Source organism: Bubalus kerabau, chromosome 1 (genome assembly GCF_029407905.1).
Source record: "Bubalus kerabau isolate K-KA32 ecotype Philippines breed swamp buffalo chromosome 1, PCC_UOA_SB_1v2, whole genome shotgun sequence".
In the NCBI taxonomy this organism is placed as follows: Eukaryota; Metazoa; Chordata; class Mammalia; order Artiodactyla; family Bovidae; genus Bubalus; species Bubalus kerabau.
Genome location: NC_073624.1, coordinates 133,180,114 through 133,199,320, shown reverse-complemented (window position 1 = coordinate 133,199,320; position 19,207 = coordinate 133,180,114). Strand labels below are relative to the sequence as shown.

The following is a 19,207-nucleotide window of genomic DNA, read 5'->3' as shown; positions in this document are numbered from 1 at the left end:
GAAAGGTATGAGAAAATGTTTGAAGAGATTATAGTTGAAAATTCCCCCAACGTGGAAAAGAAAATAGCCAATCAAGTCCAAGAGGCACAAAGAGTTCCATACAGGATAACCCCTAGGAGAAATATGCCAAGACACATATGAATCAAACTAACAAAGACTAAACACAAAGAAAGAATATTAAAAGCAGCAAGGGAGAAGCAGCAAGTAAATACAAGGGAAACCCCATACACTTAACAGCTGATCTTTCAGCAGAAACTCTGCAGACCAGAAGGGAACTGCAGGATATATTTAAAACACTGAAAGGGAAAAAATCTACAACCAAGATGACTGCACCCATCAAAGATATCATTCAAAATTGACGAAGAAATAAAAAGCTTTTCAGACAAGCAAAAGTTAAGAGAACTCAGTACCACCAAACCAGCTTTACAACAAATGTTAAAGGGACTTATGTAGTCAAGAAATACAAGGGAAGAAAAAAGATCTACAAAATCAACCACAAACAATTAAGAAAATGGCAATAATTACTTGAAATGTAAATGGATTAAATGCTCCAACCAAAAGACACAGGCTGGCTGAATGGCTACAAAAACAAGACCCACATATATGGTGTCTATAAGAAACCCACTTCATACCTAAATACACATATAGACTGAAAGTGAGAGGATGGAAAAAAATATTCCCTGCAAATGGGAAGCAAAAGAAAGCTGGAGTAGCAATCCTCATATCAGACAAAATAGACCTTAAAATAAAGATTACAAGAGATAAGGAAGGATATTACATAATGATCAAGGGATCAATCCAAGAGGAAGATATAGCAATTGTAAATATCTATGCACCCAACGTAGGAGCACCTCAATACATAAGGCAACCACAACCAGACATAAAAGGAGAAATTGACAGTAATACAGTAATAGTAGGAGATTTTTAACACCCCACTCAACCAGTGGACAGATCATCAAAACAGAAAACTAATAAGAAAACTAATAAGACTAAATAAGTCTTAAATGATACATTAGTTGAGATGGATCTCACTGATATCTTCAGGACATTCCATCCAAATGCAGACGAATACACCTTCTTCTCAAGTGCACATGGAACATTCTCCAGGATAGACCACATCTTGGGTCACAAATCAAACCGCAGTAAATTTAAGCAAACTTAAATCATATCAAACATCTTCTCCAACCACAATGCTATGAGACTACATATCAATTACAAGGACAAAACGGCAAAAAACACAAATACATGGAGATTAAACAATACACTTCTAAATAGCCAACAGGTTACTGAAGAAAATAAAAGGGAAATCAAAAAACCTCTAGAAACAAATGACAATGAAAACACAACAACTCAAAACCTATGGGATGCAGCAAAAGCAGTTCTAAGAGGGAAGTTATAGCAATACATCTTACCTCAAGAAACAAGAAAAACAATGAATAGACAACCTAACTTTACACCTAAAGCAACTGGAAAAAGAATAACAAAAAAAACCCACTCAAAATCAGTAGAAGGAAAGAAATCATAAAGATCAGAGCAGAAATAAATGAAAAAGAAATGAAAGAATAGCAAAGATTAATAAAACTAAAAGATGGTTCTTTGAGAAGGTAAACAAAATTGACAAGCCTTTAGCCAGACTCATTAAGAAAACAAAACAGAAGAAAATAAATCAAGAACATCAGAAATGAAAAAGGAGAGATTGCAACAGACAATGCAGAAATACAAAGGATTTTAAGAGACTATTATGAACAACTATATGGCAATAAAGTGGATAACCTGGAAGAAATGGACAGATTCTTAGAAAAGTTCAATCTTCCAAGACTGAACCAGGAAGAAATAGAAATAATGCACAACCCAATCACAAGCACTGAAATTGAAACTGTGATCAAAAATCTCCCAAAAAACAAAACCTCAGGACCAGATGGCTTCACAGGAGAATTCTATCAAACATTTAGAGAAGAGCTAATGCCTATCCTCCTAAAACTCTTTCATAAAATTGCAGAGAAAGGAACACTTCCAAACTTATCCTATGAGGCCACCATCACCCTGATAGCAAAACCAGACAAAGACAATACAAAAAAAGAAAACTACAGGCCAATATCACTGTTGCAAAAATCCTCAACAAAATTTCAGCAAACAGAATTCAGCAACTGTATGAAACAGTTCATACACCATGATCAAGTTGGGTTGATTCCAAGAATGAAAGGATTCTTCAATATATGCAAATCAATGTGATATACCACATTAACAAACTAAAAGATAAATACCATAAATAGATGCAGAAAAAGCCTTTGACAAAATTCAGCACCCATTTATAATTAAAAATCTTTTAAAAAATGGCAAAGCAGTCAGAATGGCTGCTATCCAAAAGTCTACAAGCAATAAATGCTGGAGAGGGTGTGAAGAAAAGGGAACCCTCTTACACTCTTGGTGGGAATGCAAACTAGTACAGCCACTATGGAGAACAGTGTGGAGATTCCTTAAAAAACTGGAAATAGAACTGCCATATGACCCAGCGATCCCACTGCTGGGCATACACACCAAGGAAACCAGAATTGAAAGAGACACACGTACCCCAATGTTCATTGCAGCACTGTTTATAATAGCCAGGACATGGAAGCAACCTAGATATCCATCAGCAGACGAATGGATAAGAAAGCTGTGGTACATATATACAATGGAATATTACTCAGTCATGAAAAAGAATACATTTGAATCCGTTCTAATGAGGGGGATGAAATTGGAGCCTATTATACAGAGTGAAGTAAGCCAGAAAGAAAAACAGCAATACAGTATACTAACACATATATATGGAATTTAGAAAGATGGTAATGATAACCCTATATGTGAGACAGCAAAAGACATACAAATGTATAGAACAGTCTTTTGGACACTGGGGGAGAGGGCGAGGGTGGGATGATTTTGGGAGAATGACATTGAAACATGTATATTATCATATGTGAAATGAATCGTCAGTCCAGGTTTGATGCATGAGACAGGGTGCTCAGGGCTGGTGCACTGGGATGATCCAGAGGGATAAGATGGGGAGGGAGGTGGGAGCGGGGTTCAGGATGGGGAACACATGTACACCCATGGTGGATTCATGTCAATGTATGGCAGAACCACTAGAATATTGTAAAGTAATTAGCCTCTAATTAGAATAAATAAATTTATATTTTAAAAAAAAGAAGCAGCAAAAAAAAAAAAAAAGATAAAGTTAAAAAAAAAGGGGCATAGAAGGAACCTACCTCAACATAGTAATGGCCATATATGATAAGCCTAGAGCAAACATTATTCCCAATGGTGAAAAACTGAAAGCATTCCCCCTAACATCAAGAACAAGACAAGCGTGTCCACTTTCACCATTATTATTCAACATAGTTCTGGAAGGCCTAGCTACAGCAATCAGAGAAGAAATGGAAATAGAAGGAATCCAGATTAGAAAAGAAGTAAAGCTCTCACTGTTTGCAGATGACATGATACTGTACGTAGAAAATCCTAAAGATAGTATCAGAAAATTACTAGAGCTAATCAGTGAATTTAGCAAAGTTGCAGGATACAAAATCAATACACAGAAATCACTTGCATTTCTATACATTAACAATGAAAAATCAGAAAAAGAAATTAAGGAATCAGTCCTATTCACCACTGCAACAAAAAGAGTTAAATATCTAGGAATAAACTTACCTAAGGAGACAAAAGAACTGTACACAGAAAATTATAGGACACTGATGAAAGATGACAATAAACAGATGAGAGATATTCCATGTTCCTGGGTAGGAAGAATCAATATTGTGAAAATGAGTATACTACCAAACATGCAATCCCTATCAAATGGCATTTTTCACAGATTTAGAACAAAAACTTTTCCAATTCATATGGAAACACCAAAGACCCCGAATAGCCAAAGCAGTCTTGAGAAAGAAGAATGGAACTGGAGGAATCATCCTTCCTGATTTCAGATTATACTAAAAAGCTACAGTCATCAAGACAGTATGGTACTGGCACAAAAACAGAAATATAGACCAGTGGAACAAGATAGAAAGTCCAGAAATAAACCCATGCACCTATAAGTACCTTATTTTTTACAAAAGAGGCAAGAATATACAATGGGGCAAAGACAGCCTCTTCAATAAATGGGGCTGGGAAAACTGGACAGCTACATGTAAAAGAATGAAATTAGAACACTTCCTAACATCATACACAAAGATAAACTCAAAATGGATTAAAGACCTAAATGGAAGACCAGAAACTATAAAACTTAGAGGAAAACATAGGCAGAACACTCAGTGACATAAATCAAAGCAAGATCCTCTATGACCCACCCCCTAGACTAAGGGAGATAAAAACAAAAGTAAACAAGTGGGACCTGATTAAACTTATAAGCTTTTGCACAGCAAAGGAAACTCTAAGCAAGGTGAAAAGACAACCCTCAGAGTGGGAGAAAATAATAGCAAATGAAACAACTGACAAAGGGTTAATTTCCAAAATATACAAGCAGCTCATACAACTCAATGCCGGAAAAACAAACAACCCAATCAAAAAGTGGGAAAAAGATCTAAACAGACATTTCTCCAAAGAAGACATACAGATGGCTAACAAACACATGAAAAGATGCTCAACATTTCATTCTCAGAGAAATGCAAATCAAAGCCACAATGAGATATCACCTCACACCAGTTAGAACGACCATCATCAAAAAATCTACAAACAATAAATACCAGAGAAGGTGTGGAGAAAAGGAAACTCTTTGAACTGTTGGTGGGAATCTTAAATAGATACAGCCATTATGGAAGATGGTATGGATATTCCTTAAAAAACTAGGAATAAAACCACCATATGACCCAGCAATCCCACTGCTAGGCATATACCATGAAGAAACCAAAATTGAAAGAGACACATGTATCCCATTGTTCATTGCAGCACTATTTACAATAGCTAGAATGTGGAAGCAACCTAGATGTCCATCGACAGATGAATAGATAAAGAAGTTGTAGAACATATACACAATTGAATATTACTCAGCCATAAAAGATGGCAACCCACTCCAGCACTCTTGCCTGGAAAATCCCATGGACAGAGGAGCCTGGTAGGCTACAGTCTATGGGGTTGCAGAGTCGGACATGACTGAGCAACTTCACTTCTCACTTTGACTTTCAGCCATAAAAGGGAACGCATTTGAGTCAGTTCTGATGAGGTGGATGAACCTAGAACCTATTATACAGAGTAAGGTAAGGCAGAAAGATAAATATTGTATTCTAACGCATATTTATGGAATCTACAAAAATAGTACTTAAGAATTTATTTACAGGGCAGCAATGGAGAAAAAGACATAGAGAACAGACTTATGGACATGGGGAGAGGGGAGGAGAGGGTGAGATGTATGGAAAGAGTAACATGGAAACTTACATTACTGTATGTAAAACAGATAACCAACACAAATTTGCTTTATGGCTCAGGAAACAGGGGCTAAACTTATATTACTGTATGTAAAATAGATAACCAACACAAATTTGCTTTATGGCTCAGGAAACAGGGGCTCTGTATCAACCTAGAGGGGTAGGATGGGGAGAGAGATGGGAGGGAGGTTCAAAAGGGAGGGGATATATGTATCCCTATTATTGATTCATGTTGAGGTTTGACAGAAAACAACAAAATTTTGTAAAACATTTACCCTTCAATTAAAAAATAAATAAATTTAAAAAAATGTACCCAGTTACATCCTTACAAACTGACATTGAATTAAGCTCACACTGGGCTCTCCTGCCACGTGCAGCCTCTGCGGTGAATCTGTGTGTGTCAGAGGTTAACTCCAGGTAGGTTTTTCTCCAACTGGTTCCATCTGCCTTAGAGTTAGTGGGTATTTCTCCCAGATTTTTGATTCAATTGTTTTTAAGTCTAATATCTCAGTGTTTTTATGAAGTTTTCATTTCATCTCAAGAAACACTGATCAGAAGTTCATCTCTGACCACAATGAGAATTCTTTAAAATCTTTAAAATATTCCAAGAATGGTTTTAGCTTCTATGACAATTTATTGATGCTATATTATTCACATAGTCCATAAAGTGCTTCCTACTTAGGGGATTTCAATTATATCATCTTTGTCCTTGTGAAACAGCACCCTTTCCTAACTGGGCAGCAGAATCATTGTACGTTTAAAAAAATAAATTATTTCCACACAGCTTACAAACTGTAATTTAGGAAACACTTTCATTCTGGCCAATATAATTATCTACTGAAAATATTAGACATTCAGTAGACAAATGTCTACTGCAAATTAGACATTTTCTTATAACTTCTATGAGAACTTTATGCAATCACTTATTCTTTATACACTGGGTATTCATTAGGGTATTTCCTTTCTGCCACAATTACCATGTATTGTGCTTTGCTCCAATGTATTGGGGAAAAAATAATTACATAACTAAAACACAAGGTTTTAAGAAACAAATATGGCTATTAATAATACATGCTCTTTCCTAAATAACCGGTCTTTCTTTTACCTCCCTTTTGCTCAAAATTCTGTGACTATCACAATGAATAACAGAATAAAAGAGCAACAATATTTATTTTCCTATAATTATGTTTTATTACTATAAATTTTATGAAAAGACTAAAAAGTATCTGATATTTATGTTTCATAAACTTGATTTTTAAGGTGAATGTTTCTCATATCATCCAGCATTTATCATATACTGACATTTTTATTATTCAAAAATTCTCACTTGCATGAGAACAGTTCATCTGGAATATCGCAAATATTATGCATCATTAATACACTAATGCATTATTTATCATTGTGAATGATATTCTGAAATGAGAGTCAGTGAAGATAAAACATTGCTCTATTATGTTTCATTATGGGAAGAAATACTTTTAATTAAAGTGATGTCACAGAAATTGGAAGAGACAGAATTCTTGATACTGTTCTACCCACCAGTAGGGAAAAATCAACAGTGTTATTTCATAGGTACAGTACATATAGAACAGTCATAGAAATAGAGAACCATTGGAGTGCTGGGCTGAAATAAATCTTAAAGATCCTCTTACTGTATCTGCCCTGAGTCCACAAAAAGAGGAACACCAGAAAGTCATGTGTGAATATCATTAAACAAGAATCCTGTTTTTTTATGATTTTCTTTTTTGAGGGACCACTTCATTACTATTGATAAAGGATTGGTCTAAGACAACCATTGGTTTCCTTTGAACTTAACATAAATTCGAGTTTGTATGTGTGTATGTATGTGTACAAAAGCATCATTCCATAGATGTGGAAGTTTCAGTGTACCCTGTAACTGGTCTAAATATATTAAGGCTGTACACTGCTTTTATAACCCACTATTTATAGATGTCTCTCATAAATTCATTTTGGGTAGTTTTTCCATTGATTCATTTGAGACTCAGATATATCATCAAATCATCTGCAACTAGAAATGTAATATGCAAACTTAACTCTATATGCCTAATAACAGTGGCTTGTTCCTTCAACCCACACATGCATAGCAGAGATACTGAAACTGAGCATGTGTGTTTAACTTATATCCACCTCAAACCACTAGCATGTCCCCTGTAAATATAAGGTGCTGAGTTTTGAACTGAAGTGTGTGAGTATATGTGAGTGTGTGTGTGTGTGTATGTTTGTAAAATAAATGTTCAGGAGATATCCATCAATTCTTATTTTATTGTTTTTTTGAAAAATAGATTGTAAGTTTTATAAAGTGATTTTTCCCTATATTCAGAGATGTCAAAAGGATTTTTCTCCTGAGCTCTACAAATATGAAGAATTACACTAATTGAGTTTTTGGTATTGAGCCATTCTTGAATTCCTGGAATAAACCCCACTTGGTTATGATGTATGTCTTAAGGCAACACTGTTTTCTGTTAAAACATTTTACTTTGGATTTGTGAGTCAATATTCATATTTAAAATTATTCTACAATTTTCCAAAATAATTTTTTAAGATTTTAGAATCCATGTTATAATAAATTTGAAAATTTCCCACTTTCCCTATCTTTGGAATAATTTAAGCTGCATAGTTAAATTGAGGTTTATCTAATCCTGGTGCATTTTTTATCAGGAAATTCTTTTATTTATGACAATTTGTCTGTTTAGGCTTTCTGTAGTGTATTTAATTTTTCTACAGAATGATTTATTTCATGAAGATTTCCAAATCTAGTTGCATATAATTGAGCAAATGGTCCTTTAGGATTTAATTTACTAAATTTATACAAAATTTTGACTGTTCTCCCTTTCATATCCTTATGTAACCTCTAATGTTTTAATATTTGTACTTTGTTGATTTTTTTCAAGAAATCAATTTTAAATTAATTCATTTTTATCGTTATTAATCCTATCCTGTTGCTTTTTCTTGTTTACTTTGTTCGTTTAGTTTTTATCTGCTTGCTTAATTCATTTTATTTTCTTTTTAATTTCATTAATACATGCATTTGATGATAAAAGTTTTCTCCTGGTAACCTTCTTAGATATGCCCACATATTCTAAAATGTTATGTATTCATTTTTACTATATTCAAGAAATTCTTCCATTTTAGTTTATTTTTCCTTTGACCTAACATTTAATAGTGTACTTTGCAATTTTCAAGTAGAAGGAACATAAAAGTCCCTTTGGGAGCTTTTTTTTTTTAATTTTTAGTTTTGGTTTTAGAAGTCCTGTTTGTTTTATTGCTGTTCTTTGGAATTGACTGAGCTTTGCTTCATGGGCTAAAATGTGGTCAGTATTCTTTAATGCTGTATCATGGTTTGATATGAGAGTGTCATGTTGGTCTCATAGATGAGTTAGGAAATATTCATTCTGCATCAATCAACTGAAGAAGATTATAAAGAAATAGTATAGTGTCTTCCTTAAATGTTTGATAGAATTCACCAGTGAATAATCCGCTGGGCCTGATGCTTTCTCTCTGGAAAGTTATTGAATGAATACATATAAATATATTTGGATACAGTATTGCTATTATTATTTTCAAAGATCTGCTAGGAAAATTAAGAACAAGAAAAATAAAACTTTTTATTTTCACTTATTCATTCTCTGATGCTCTTCCTTCTTGCTAAAAATCTGAGTTGCTGACCTATATATTTTATTACTGAAGAACTTATTTAACATTTCTTACACAGCAGGTCTACTGGAAAAAAAACTCCCTGAGTTTCTGTTTGTCTGAGAAACTCTTTATCCAATCTTCATTTTGATGGGTAGTTTTGCAGGATACTGAATTCTAGGTTGGTAGAGTTTTGTTGTTCTTGTTGTTTCCCCTCAACACTAAATATTTCACTACTGTCTCTTCTTGTTTCCAATGGTGTTTTGAGAAGTTGAATGTAATACTTATCTTTGCTCCTCTATAAGGACATTTTTGCCTCTGGCATCTCTCTGGACTTTTTAATTTTCTGTACACTGAAAATGATACACCCACATGTAGGGGTTTTTCATTTATTCTGCTTATTATTCTCTGAACTTCCGGTATCTGTGGCTGTCTGACATTAATTTGCCAAAATCATCAGTCTTTATTATTTCATATATTTCTTCTATTCCTTTCTTCATGATCCTAGAGAACTTCTGTAGTTGCCCTATAGTTCTTAGATACTCTATTCTGTTCGGTTTTTCTTTCAGTAATTTTTCTTTTTGTTACCAGTCTTGCAGGCTTCTTTTGAAGTACTCTCAAGCTCAGAAACTGTTTGCTCAGCAAATTCTCATTTATTCATAAGCCTATCAAAGGCATTCTTGATTTTGGTTCCAATGTCTTGGATCTCCAGCATTTCTTTTCCATCATTTCCTAGAATTTCCATCTCTCTGCTTACATTGCCCATCTGTCCTTGCAGGCTATCTGCCTTAGCCATTGGAACCTTTAGCACAGTAATCATGTTTCTTATAAATTCCTGGTTTAACAGTTGTAAGTCTGATGGACAGATATTATTCTGTTCCTTATCCTCTCTCTGACACAGAAAATGCATAGATATACATAAAGGAAAATTATAAATGATTATATAAATAAATGTAATTAGATTGCTCCACTTATATAGTATATATAAATTATACATGATTATTTATAAATTATACATGATTATATACAAATTATGTATGATTATATATATAATTATATTCATATATATAACTATATATGTGTGTGTGTGTGTGCATATATAGTTTAAAAGCAAAGAGACAAATAAGGAGCAGAATTAAGTCTACAGGCAACAAATAAACAGTAAAGATTGAAACGACCTTTCTTGTATCCTTAGGAAAGGAGGGTGGGACAGCATAGCTTTTGTAACTTCATGGTCCTATAGCAACTTGTTCTGCTGTTTTCACCCACTGGTCAAAGCAAGGACTTTTTGATATGAGATCTATTGGTTGTCTCCCTGCCCTACTTTTACCTGGCCCTTCTCTATCCTTTGTCCCATCAACCTTGCTCCATCTGAACTGGATTCCCAACAATTTTCCCTCAGAGGAGGACTTGGTCATTGGAAGAGACTTACTGGTTAGTTTCATAAGTCTACAGGCCAAGACTGCTCTAGAAACATCCCTCCTTATCACAGCTCCTTCGCATCTTTCTAGTTTTAGCTGCCAGTTTCACGTAGTCCCCCATGATTTCTAGTTAATACTTGTTACCAGTTTCCAAAGATGGCAGAAATCATGTTGTCTTCCCTGTACTTCCTCCTCTTCACTTACTGACATCAGATTTGGGATAACTTGTCACCTAGGTTTTCTTAGATATTATATTGTCTGTGGGTTTCACGTTTTGGCATCAGCACACATCTGTTTTTAAGTAGAGATTCAAAGAGAGTAACAACTATGCCTCTCTAATAACTTCTAATTTCTCCATAAACTTTTAGTAATAATAAAGTGGGTATCTCTGAAAATCACTAAAATACAGAAACAAAAATGTCTTTCATATAAAGAGTGCACAGTAAGTATCCATAATTATGAATTACAAATAACCAATTAAACATATCAAACATATGTTTACATTTTCTGCAAGAAAATCTATGTTGAAATTATGAAACATTCACTTTCAGGCAGACATTAGCCTGAATAAGTATCCTAGGAGACTGAAACAGTCTTTGAAAAAGTAAGTCTTGCATTTGATTAGAAGATTCTGTAGCTTAAGATATTTCTGGGATCATTTCCAGGAACACATGCATAATTTACAGTGACTGACCACTCAATGCTAACAATAATTCTGTTCTCCCAACCTTTATAATAAATGCAGGAGAACCAATTTGAGAGGTAAAAAAAGGCGATCTCTCATTTTCTACCAATGAATGTCAAATTCAAATGCATCTGCATGAAACATATCAGTATCTAAGTTTGCCATCTATGGGGTTGCACAGAATCGGACATGACTGAGGCGACTTAGCAGCAGCAGCAGCAAATGTTATAAATCACTTATTTCTGCTTTGTACTAAGAAATAAGAACATAAATGATCTATACCCAGGGTCCTCAGAGAATTCAGAAGCTACTACATGTAGCTGGGAGTATACATACTTACAAATTCAGGGAGAGAAGGTGCTGTGGATATTACACAGAATTAAGCGCAACTGACAATATAATAGCAATATAAACAAATCGTTTGAGAAAAACAGTCCATAAGAGGGACTGTTGTAGATAGACTTAGAAAGACAAGCAGTATTTTACCAGCAGGAAAAGTAAAGGAAGGATATACAATTCAGTGAGAACAAAGTAAAACAGAGGTATGAAAAAAGGAAAACAATACTGACATAGTAGGGAACTGTCAAGTAATCTGAGTAGGAGAAAGAAAAGAGTATTTATGCTATAAGAACTATAAAAAAAAAAAAGTTCAAATCGGTTTACTAGACTTCAATTGCTATTTTAGTCTATGTTTGATAAACAATTTCAGTATCTCATCCTAAACACAAATTTTCAGATAAACCAAAAAGAAAAAGGGAGCACAACAAGAACAAAAAAATGGCTGAAATGGTCAGTGCATTACATCATCAGCCACACCTAACAGCCAAGTGGCCCTTGATGTACATAACTGTGTAAGTTTTTGCTGAAGTATCAGTGATTACAGTATTATATTTGTTTCAGGTACACTAACAGAGTATATTAAATAGAATGTTCTGCTTATGTTCTCTTCTAGGATTTTATGGCTTCAGGTCTAAGATTTAGGTCTTTTATCCATTTTGAATTTATTTTGTATACGGTGTATGGAAACATTCTAATCTCATTTACAAGAAACTGTCCAGTAGTCCCAGTACCACTTATTGAAGACACTGTTTGTAATCCATTGTATATTCTTATCTCATTTGTCATAGACTACTTGACAGTATGCGCCTGGCTTTATTTCCGGGCTCTCTATTCTGTTCCATAGTCTATGTGTTTCTTTCTATGCCAGTACCATGCTGTTTTCATTACTACAGCTTTGTAGTATAGTCTGAGGTCAGGAGCATAATACCGCCAGCTTTATTCTTTTTTCTCAAAACCGCTTTGGCAATTCAGGGCTTTTTGTGTTTCCATATACATTTTAGGATTATTTGTTCTAGCTCTGTGATAATTGTCATGGGTATGTGACAGGGATTCAGTTTAGTTGCTCAGTCGTGTCTGACTCTGCAACTCCCATGGACTGCAGCCAGGCCTCCCTGTCCATCACTAACTCCCGGAGTTTAGTCAAACTCATGTCCATTGAGTCAGTGATGCCATCCAATGATCTTATCCTCTGTCATCCCCTTCTCCTCCTACCTTCAATCTTTCCCAGCATCACGTGGCCAAAGTACTGGAGTTTCAGTTTCAGCATCAGTCCTTCCAATGAGTATTTAAGACTGATTTCCTTTAGGATTGACTGGTTAGATCCCCTTTCAGTCCAAGGGACTCTCAAGAGTCTTCTCCAACACCACAGTTCAAAAGCATCAACTCTCCAGCACTCAGCTTTCTTTATACTCCAACTCTCACATCCATACATGACTACTGGAAAAACCATAGCTTTGACTAGATGGACCTTTGTGGGTGAAGTAATGTCTCTGCTTTTTAATATGCTGTCTAGGTTGGTCATAACTTTTCTTCCAAGGAGCAAGAGTCTTTTAATTTCATGGCTGCAGTCACCATCTGTAGTGATTTTGGAGCCCAAGAAAATAAAGTCTGTCACTGTTTCCATTGTTTCCCCATCTATTTGCCATGAAGTGATGGGACCAGCTTCCATGTAGATTGCTTTAGGTAGTAGAGATATTTACCAATATTATACCTTCCAATTTATGAATGAAATATATTTCTTTATATCATCTTCAATTTCCTTCAACGGAATTTTATAGTTTTCATGGCAAAGGTCTTTTACTTCCTTAGTGTATTCCTGGGTATTTTATAATTTTTGATGCAATTTTAGACAGGATGTTTCTGTGTTTTCTGTTTCTGACATTTCATCATTAGCAAATAGTAAGCAGGGCTGGAGTATTCACTGGGCTCAGGCTGTGGCATGCAATAGAGAAGGTGAGGGAAACCAAGCAGCCATCTCCACAGTTTTCAATCTGCCCTCTCCACCCTGCTTTAGGAGCAAGCTAGCGCTTGCCCACAACTCACAAGCAAAATCTGGGCTTCCCATAGCCCTCCTGTGAGTCCCACCAGCTCTCCAACCAGCAAAGGAGCTCAAGTTCCCTGTGCCAGACCCCTGGGCTGGGACACCCAACATGTGGCTGGAACTGCTCACTCCTCAGGAAAAATCTCCACCTGTATAATTTCTCTTTTCCTCTGAGTCCCCTTCCAAAGGCATAGGTCCCAAACTGATCACTTCTCTTCCCTTCTTACAAGATTCCATGTGGATCTTTCTTACATCCTTGGTTGTACAGGACTCTGAGCCAGTTTCTAGTTAGTTTTCAGTGAGAAATGTTCCACATGTAAATGTATTTTTGATGTGCTTGTTGGGAGAGGTGAGCTCCACCTCCTTCTACTCCATCTTGGTGGATCTCAATATTAACTGCATGCCTAGCCTATTTCAGTGCCTTGACTACCACATGACACACCTGCTAGAGAATCAGGAGAATTCATCTTTAGTACTGGAAATCAGCTCTTATATTAAAGACCAAGGCAAGGACAGCCAGTACCGTGAAAAATCAAAACCTAGCTAACTGGCCTGCCTGGTTCTAGCCACTACAAAATACCAGAAACCACAGGGAAAGTACTAAATATTAAATTCTTGATATGCTTTCTAAGAAGAATATTTTTCACAACTGGTAGCTAGCACTTTGTAATTTTCACAAAGAGAATGCTCAATAAACATTTGTCAAATTAAAAATAAATCAAGGCAGGGCGATAAAATACATAATGTTATGTCACCCATCATTGTAATATTAGTAACATGACTTGGCACTAAATTATTTTAATAAATCATATATAGACATTGTTCCATTGTTCACAGAATAATCAAAGGGGTACTGTGTCATTAAGAATCAGGGATTCGGGTTTCCTGGGCTTGGAACGGAGACTGGGTTTATGGCTGGGGGGTTCAGGCTGGTGCAGGGCGGGCACCGTGGTCCATCGCGGATCCTGGGCGATGGCGATTTCTGAGTGCATGCCATTGCCCGGCAGGGAAGGGGGGCGCCTGGCTCCGTGACCCAGCCTTCTTGGGGGTGGTCATGGTGTCTCAGCTGAGCTCATCTGCGAGGGGTTGGGGGGTGGTGGATGAGGGGGCGGGGAGCATCCAGGTGGTGGTGAGATGCAGACCGTTTAATTTGGCAGAGAGGAAAGCTAATGCCCATTTGGTAACAGAACATGATCATGTGTGGAAGGAAGTCAGTGTTCGAACTGGAGGACTGGCAGACAAAAGCTCAAGGAAAACATATACTTTTGATATGGTTTTTGGAGCAAATACTAAACAAACTGACATTTACCGAAGTGTTGTTTGTCCAGTTCTGGATGAAGTTATTATGGGCTATAATTGCACTATTTTTGCATATGGCCAAACCCACGCTGGAAAAACCTTTACAATGGAAGGTCAGAGGTCCCCTAATGAAGAGTATACTTGAGAGGAGGATCCTTTGGCTGGTATAATTCCACGTACTCTTCATCAGATTTTTGAGAAACTTACTGATAATGGTACTGAATTGTCAGTGAAAGTGTCACTATTGGAAATCTATAATGAAGAGCTCTTTGATCTCCTTAATCCGTCTTCTGATGTTTCTGAGAGCCTGCAGATGTTTGATGATCCCCGTAACAAGAGGGGAGTGATAATCAAAGGTTTAGAAGAAAGTACAGTATCCAACAAGGATGAAGTCTATCAAATTTTGGAGAAGGAGGCAGCAAAAAGGACAGCCACGCAACTTTGATGAACGCCTACTCTAGTCAATCCCACTCAGTTTTCTCTGTTACAATACCTATGAAAGAAACTACAGTTGATGGACAGGAGCTTGTTAAAACTGGAAAGCTGAACCTGGTTGATCTTGCAGGCAGTGAGAACACTGGCCGTTCTTGAGCAGTTGACAAGAGAGCTCGGGAAGCTGGAAATATCAATCAGTCCCTGTTGACTCTGGGAAGGGTTATTACTGCTCTTGTAGAAAGAACACCTCATGTTCCTTATCGAGAATCTAAACTGACTAGAATCCTCCAGGACTCTCTTGGGGGACATACAAGAACATCTATCATTGCAACAGTTTCTCCTGCATCTCTCAATCTGGAGGAAACTCTGAGTACATTGGAATATGCTCATAGAGCAAAGAACATACTCAGTAAGCCTGAGGTGTACTCAATAAGCCTGAGGTTAACCAGAAGCTCACCAAAAAAGTTCTGATTAAGGAATATACAGAAGAGATAGAGCATCTGAAACAGTATCTTGCTGCAACTCGTGAAAAAAATGGAGTGTACATTTCTGAAGAAAATTTTAGAGCTATGAGTGGAAAACTAACTGTTCAAGAGGAAGAAACTGTAGAATTGGTTGAAAAAATTATTGCTGTTGAGGAAGAGCTAAATAGGGTTACAGAATTGTTTATGGATAGTAAAAATGAACTTAACCAGTGCAAATCTGACCTGCAAATTAAGACAAAGGAATTTGAAACCACTCAAAGATATTTGCAGGAAACGAAATTACAGCTTGTTGAAGAAGAATGTATCACCTCGGCTTTGGAAAGTGCTGAGGAGAGACTTCATGATGCTGCCAACAGGTTGCTCAACGTAGTTGAAGAAACTACAAGAGATGTATTTGGTCTCCATTCTAAACTGGATCGTACGAAGGCAGTTGATCAGCATAACGCAGCAGCTCAAGACTTTTTCGGCAAAAACTTGAATCCGTTCAGTTCAGTTCAGTCGCTCAGTCATGTTCGACGCTTTGCGACCCCATGAATCGCAGCACACCAGGCCTCCCTGTCCATCACCAACTCCCAGAGTTCTCTCAGACTCACATCTATCGAGTCAGTGATGCCATCCAGCCATCTCATCCTCTGTCATCCCCTTCTCCTCCTGCCCCCAATCCCTCCCAGCATAAGAGTCTTTTCCAGTGAGTCAACTCTTCGCATGAAGTGGCCAAAGTACTGGAGTTTCAGCTTTAGCATCATTCCCTCCAAAGAAATCCCAGGGCTGATCTCCTTCAGAATGGACTGGTTGGATCTCCTTGCAGTCCAAGGGACTCTCAAGAGTCTTCTCCAACACCAGAGTTCAAAAACATCAATTCTTGGGTGCTCAGCCTTCTTCACAATCCAACTCTCACATCCATACATGACCACAGGAAAAACCATAGCCTTGACTAGATGAACCTTTGTTGGCAAAGTAATGTCTCTGCTTTTGAATATGCTATCTAGGTTGGTCATAACTTTCCTTCCAAGGAGTAAGCGTCTTTTAATTTCATAGCTGCAGTCACCATCTGTAGTGATTTTGGAGCCCAGAAAAATAAAGTCTGACACTGTTTCCACTGTTTCCCCATCTATTTCCCATGAAGTGATGGGACCGGATGCCATGATCTTCATTTTCTGAATGTTGAGCTTGAAGCTAACTTTTTCACTCTCCTCTTTCACTTTCATCAAGAGGCTTTTTAGGTCCTCTTCACATTCTGCCATAAGGGTGGTGTCATCTACATATCTCAGGTTATTGATATTTCTCCCGGCAATCTTGATTCCAGCTTGTGTTTCTTCCAGTCCAGCATTTCTCATGATGTACTCTGCATATAAGTTAAATAAGCAGAGTGACAATATACAGCCTTGATGTAGTCCTTTTTCTATTTGGAACCAGTCTGTTGTTCCATGTCCGGTTTGAACTGTTGCTTCCTGACCTGCATACAGATTTCTCAAGAGGCAGATCAGGTGGTCTGCTATTCCCATCTGTTGAAGAATTTTCCACAGTTTATTGTGATCCACACAGTCACAGGCTTTGGCATAGTCAATAAAGCAGAAATAGATGTTTTTCTGGAACTCTCTTGCTTTTTCCATGATCCAGTGGATGTTGGCAATTTGATCGCTGGTTCCTCTGCCTTTTCTAAAACCAGCTTGAACATCAGGAAGTTCACGGTTCACGTATTGCTGAAGCCTGGCTTGGAGAATTTTGAGCATTACTTTGCTAGTGTGTGACATGAGTGCAATTGTGCGGTACTTTGAGCATTCTTTGGCATTGCCTTTCTTTGGGATTGGAATGAAAACTGACCTTTTCCAGTCCTGTGGCCACTGCTGAGTTTTCCAGATTTGCTGGCATATTGAGTGCAGCACTTTCACAGCTTCATCTTTCAGGATTTGGAATAGCTCCACTGGAATTCCATCACCTCCACTAGCTTTGTTCATAGTGATGCTTTCTAAGGCCCACTTGACTTCACATTCCAGGATGTCTGGCTCTAGGTGAGTGATCACACCATCGTGATTATCTGGGTCATGAAGATCTTTTTTGTACAGTTCTTCTGTATATTCTTGCCATCTCTTCTTAATATCTTCTGCTTCTGTTAGGTCCATACCATTTCTGTCCTTTATCGAGCTCATCTTTGCATGAAATGTTCCCTTGGTATTTCTAATTTTCTTGAAGAGACCTCTAGTCTTTCCCATTCTGTTGTTTTCCTCTATTTCTTTGCATTGATCACTGAGGAAGGCTTTCTTATCTCTTCTTGCTATTCTTTGGAACTCTGCATGCAGATGTTTATATCTTTCCTTTTCTCCTTTGCTTTTCACTTCTCTTCTTTTCACAGCTATTTGTAAGGCCTCCCCAGACAGCCATTTTATTTTTTTGCATTTCTTTTCCATGGGGATGGTCTTGATCCCTGTCTCCTGTACAATGTCACGAACAGTCTGTTTAATAATATGGAAGAATTAATTAAGGATGGCAGCATGAAACAAAAGGCCATGCTAGAAGTCCACAAGACCTCGTTTGGTACCCCGCTGACGTCCAGTGTCTGTATTAGACACTATTACTGCAGCAGCAGTTGGATCTCTCACATCGATTCCAGAAAATGTGTCTACACTTCTCAGATGTCTAATATGATATTGAAAGAACAGTCATTAGCAGCAGAAAGTAAAACTGTACTTCAGGAATTGATTAGCGCAGGAAACTATGAAACAGGAAGGTCTGGTTCCTTCAGAAAATTGCAAGCAAAATCCCTCTCCTCGGACTGCGCATGAAGGAGCTCGGCAGCAAAGCCCAGGGCTCTTAACCCTGAAGCTCCCCCTACCTGCGTCTTGGCACCACCTGGATGTTCTTCCCCTTTTCGTCAGATGGCTGGATGGCATCACCGACTCAATGGACATGAGTTTGAGTGAACTCCGGGAACTGGTGATGGACAGGGAGGCCTGGCGTGCTGCGATTCATGGGGTCACAAAGAGTCGGACACGACTGAACTGAACTGAAGATAGTGCTGTGGAAGCACAGAAAAGAGGTCCAAAGGAAGCCCCTTTCTCAGAGGAAGCATCCAGAATTGTCTTAAAGAATAATTAGGAAATGTTAAGGCCACCACAGGTACTAAATCGTGATGAAAAAGACACTGAATGTTACTTTAGGACTATGAATGTATCCTTTGAGTGATGAGAACTCATCCTCGCCAAATGATTCCAAGCAAGAAAGCAAGGTCAGATTTGCGTTTTCCTACCACGGTCCTGCAGTAGCTGTTGCAGGCTCAATCTACGTGGCTCAGCATCCCGCAGGCCTCTCAAGGAGGTTGTGCAAACACCCAAGGCCATCAGCCTACAACTCCCTGCAGGCGACGCTACCCGGCTTCTCTTCGCGCTCCGTGACTCCCTGCTTCCATAGGAGTAGTACTCTGGGCGTTTTGGCAGTGTTTATGGTTACTCAAC

The 19,207-nt window shown here is 37.5% G+C and overlaps 1 protein-coding gene and 1 pseudogene across 1 annotated transcript in view; one reads left to right on the top strand and one right to left on the bottom strand.

Moving 5' to 3' along the window:
• Positions 1–19,207, bottom strand: part of RYR2 (ryanodine receptor 2) — a 764,447-nt gene that overhangs the window by 583,914 nt on the left and 161,326 nt on the right. The gene's annotated exons all lie outside the window — the stretch shown is intronic.
• Positions 14,364–18,800, top strand: LOC129658075 (kinesin-like protein KIF11; annotated as a pseudogene).